The sequence below is a fragment of the Alligator sinensis genome, unplaced genomic scaffold, assembly GCF_000455745.1.
Source record: "Alligator sinensis unplaced genomic scaffold, ASM45574v1 scaffold886_1, whole genome shotgun sequence".
NCBI classification, from domain to species: domain Eukaryota; kingdom Metazoa; phylum Chordata; order Crocodylia; family Alligatoridae; genus Alligator; species Alligator sinensis.
The window spans coordinates 1,068,552-1,072,502 of NW_005842040.1; the positions used below are offsets into that span (position 1 = coordinate 1,068,552).

The 3,951-nt window shown below is 50.3% G+C and overlaps 2 long non-coding RNA genes across 5 annotated transcripts in view; both read right to left on the bottom strand.

Moving 5' to 3' along the window:
* Nucleotides 1–3,926, bottom strand: part of LOC102388758 — an 8,081-nt gene extending 4,155 nt beyond the window's left edge. Inside the window, exon 1 of one of the 2 annotated variants that reach the window (XR_003093797.1) lies at nucleotides 2,426–3,926. This is a non-coding gene — a long non-coding RNA (uncharacterized LOC102388758). Of the gene's footprint in view, nucleotides 1–688 lie in introns of both variants that reach the window. The other variant, XR_003093796.1, reaches the window with a different exon arrangement.
* The window catches only part of LOC106722140, a 30,977-nt gene that overhangs the window by 25,488 nt on the left and 1,538 nt on the right, over nucleotides 1–3,951 (bottom strand). The window lies entirely within an intron of this gene.

Here is a 3,951-nt window from a genome sequence, read left to right on the forward strand (position 1 = left end):
GGGGGGGGGGGGGGAGTGGAATTCCATAGGCCCCTGCTACCTATTCTGAAGGGCACAGCAGAGGTTGGCATTTGGAGCAAGTTAGGTTGCCAGTCACTCATGACCTTGTCTACTCATGACCTTGTCTCTAAACTCCCAGGGAAGTCTGTTCAGTGCCTTAGGAGTGCTTGAAAAAAAACAAACTCACCAGCAGGTAGGCAATATGCCAAGAAAACATAGTGCAGGCAGGAGGAGGGGGGGGAAGATTTTGAAGCAAGCATGGATGCCAGCTCTGCACTGTTCTTTGGGGAAGATTTTGATGCAAGCATGGATGCCAGCTCTGCACTGTTCTTCAAGCTGGCTAGAGTTTTCAATTAAAATAAAAAGGGAGTGGAGGGGAGGGCACAATATCAAGTTTAAAAATGTACAGTTTCCTAACCAAAGAGGTTTAAAATACTCCACTGAGTACTGGTATTCCTTATACTGTGAAAATTACAGAACGATGATACACAAGGGGAGGTGGGGGGATGGATGAGGTGTTAACATTGACCAACTAATGCCAGCTCTTATTTTGGGTTTTCTAGCCAAGTTTAGCATTAGATGAATTCCAGGATGGGAGCAAACATAGTAAGGTCAACTGTCCTTAAAGAGTCCCAGCTCTGGAGCTGATGCAACCATTGCCTGCTCCTCTGAACCTGAACCCTCTCACCTCTATGATGCATTGCTGTGAATCACCATCTATATCTTGGCAGGAACTGGGCTGCAGGTGAAAACTCCTGACTTCGCAGCCAAGCTCCTGGAGGACGTGACAAGCTAGATCCAATGAGACATGAGTTTGCTACGCCCCAAAAATGCATCTCACGTGCTGATTTGGGAAACACGGCCCCTCCCTGCCAGCATTCCCAGAGAGCCAGTACAGGTGATCTTCAGCTAAGAGATGTGATTGAAACCTTTCCTGTGCTAATGGCTGCCATCCAGTTCCCAAGTATTAATTTGCAAGAGCTACCCTTGCAGATCAGGCTCCTTTACAGGGCTAGGTCAGCTGATCCAGCATGTGCAGGGCATGGCTGGCCGCATCTGGGATGTGTCCTAGAAGGTTCAGCAACTCTAGAAGGAGCCTCAGCTTGCAAAAAAGGTTAGTTCTGCTCCTGCACGTACCATTATGGTCACTAGAGCACTTTTAATGGTTCAGAATCCACAAGAGGCAGCAGTATAGTACCAGTTATGCCACAACCTTAAAACTTAAGAAGCTCAAATACCTCTGTTCCCTACCACACTTCCTAGGCAAGTTATCCACCTGTGCCTCAGTTTTCCCATCTGTAAAATGGAAACAATAGCACAGCCCTGTCCCAGGGGCTTGCAAAGATAAATGCATTAAAAGCACGGGGTACTCACAGCCTATACTGGGGCCACAGGCATGCTGAAGAGTGAAACAAGGTATTTTTTTCTAGTATTCCAATTCCCTAACTGGAACAATAAGCCTTCCTCCATTCTTGAGGAAGACATTTGCTAGTCAAGCTGTGGGTGAATGGAGTCCATCAGAACTCCCTCACTCAGTCTTAAGGGACACTGCATTTGGAGCAGCTCAGTAATGGCTGGAATAATGCATGGTGGCCTGGTCACTGGGGTAGGACACTAGGGTTGCTTTGCAGCTAAAGTAGACTTTAAACAGTAGATCAGGGTGGTCAACAAGTAGCATTGTGTACCACAGGTGGCAAGAGAAGCTTCTGTCTGGAACATAGAAGATAAGGACAGTAGTCAGGGTGGGTGTGGGGTTTAACTTGGGGTACACCTGCCCAGAAGGCTGGTCTCCACTTCCCTAGAGCATATTAGATCACCACACCTGTCCAGGAAAACAGGCAAGGAGGGGAGAGGATGTCACACTAAGCATCTGTGACGTCCTGGCTAAAAGGACAGTACTCAACATATTGGTTTTGAGGTTGCTGCTTCCAGTACCTATAGGCCCACAGCTCAGGAACCTAACAGAGCTCCCAGACGAAGAAACAACCCAAGAACCACACACATTTGAGGGACAGGGCCCATCTCAAGTTACATCCCTATAATTTACAGTAGAGGACAGAATACTCTTGGGAAGCCCGACATACACATAGAGAGAAGGGTTTAATACCATCTACTTTAAGCAATTGGCTTCCATTGCCTAGGAGAGGAGCTTTTGCTTTGACAAAGGCTGTCTCCTGACTGGCCATAGCTGGTCAGCAACCCCCTGAGAAAGTACTACAGTCTGACCTTCAGAGTAAGAACAGCAGAAACTCAGTGCCAAAGGCTCTCACAGCCCCCAAGACACCACCCCTGAAGCCCATGTTACCCATGCCCCTTGCCAGGTATGCAACTCAAGGTCTCGCCCTCTCATCAGAAAGGAAACTTAGACACATAGCCCAAAGGCCACATGCCCAGTTTGGGGCTCACAGGTCCCCAGGACCTTTACCTCTAAGACCATCACTGTTAGGAAGAGAAGGTGCAGGAACCCAGGCTCATCCCATCCTCTAGGCTCCTGCCCAGGGATCTAAGATTCAGCAGCAAAGGCTTGTTTCTACCAAGTCCTTCCCCAGCTCCCTAAGCTGCACCTTACCTGTCCTACTTAGCGGTCTGTCTCCCTACTACTCCTTCCACTACAGCAAATTACCAGCATTAGCCACCCTCCCCATCACTATTCTGCCTGGACTGCAAGTCTTTTATAGCAGCTGGCAGCTTGACTCCAGCTGGGGGGGAAGGATAATGAGGCTTTTCATTAACCCTTTCCAAATTGCTTCTGGGTGAGATGAATTGACCTTCATCATGCTCAGGTTATGGTACTATAGGGTGTACTCTAAGGAGACCTGTGGAACTCCAGCCTGGGACAGACTGAAGCATGCAGGGCAGCGCACTCAGAGCACATCAGAACCATGGTGCAGCTTGGCAGGAGCTCCCATGCACACCACTCCTGCCTGCTCACGCTTGCACACACCAAGCTAGCAAATGAATCCCTCTCCTGGATCTGCTCTTAGGACCTTGGCCTCCAGTGGGCTGGAGTGGGGCTGCTGCAGGCATCCCTGGATTGGCCTCCTCACTGTGTCCTCATTTGGTGCAGGCGTGGGTAGGTGGCATGTGCTCACATATACCCCCTAGACCTGCTAGGGACATCCCCCACTTAGACGAGGGGATAGAGGAGCAGCTACCTCTCTGCTAGTGACCCAAAGGAATCTATCAAAAGAGCTGGTTTGCTCATGATTGCCAAGGTCCAAAATGGGCACCTTCCATCACCACCGCACCAGCACCTTGTTCCCCAAACTCATTCCCCTGCAAACTCCACCCCCACCGCCCCCAAGGAGTGGGAGAGAAGCAGCGGCAGAGCTACTACCGTTTGACCTGAATAATATGCATTGCAGCAGCTCTGGCTTGGCACTGCTACCTGGCACCCAGCGTAACTGCTGCGCAGCTCACCCCCTCACTCCAGCAGCGGACAGATTACAAAACTGGGGCACCCTTGTTTGGCAAATGTTGTACTGCACAAGGCAAAAAGCAGCTGCCGTTCCAGTGGCCTCATGAGCAAGCACTGTGATGGCAAAAGGGGGCAACCGCCACCCGACCTGCCACCTTTCCTTTGCGGTTTCCTTTTGTGACACCCGACTGCTCCAGTTTCAGTCTCTGGTTTCCCCCCACCCCCTCCTCCTGCTTCTGAATTTCCTACAGCAGAGGGGGCTTCGGATTGCAATAGAGAGCTGTCCTATATTTCAACAAGGGAGATGCAGCTACAAAAGGGGGGCGGGGAGGGGGGCTTTCCACCCCAGCATGTGACTGTTCTCCCTCCTGCACAAACACACCTCGTTCTTGAAAGCACCTTGCCCTTTGCAAACACTGCTTTGCAGCCTGCTGGAGCTTTGCAAACACAGGGCTCTAACATCACGTTAAGCCATCACGTTTTCCAGGGCTTGGGTCGTTTTTTGTTTGTTTGTTTTTTTTTGGGGGGGGGGT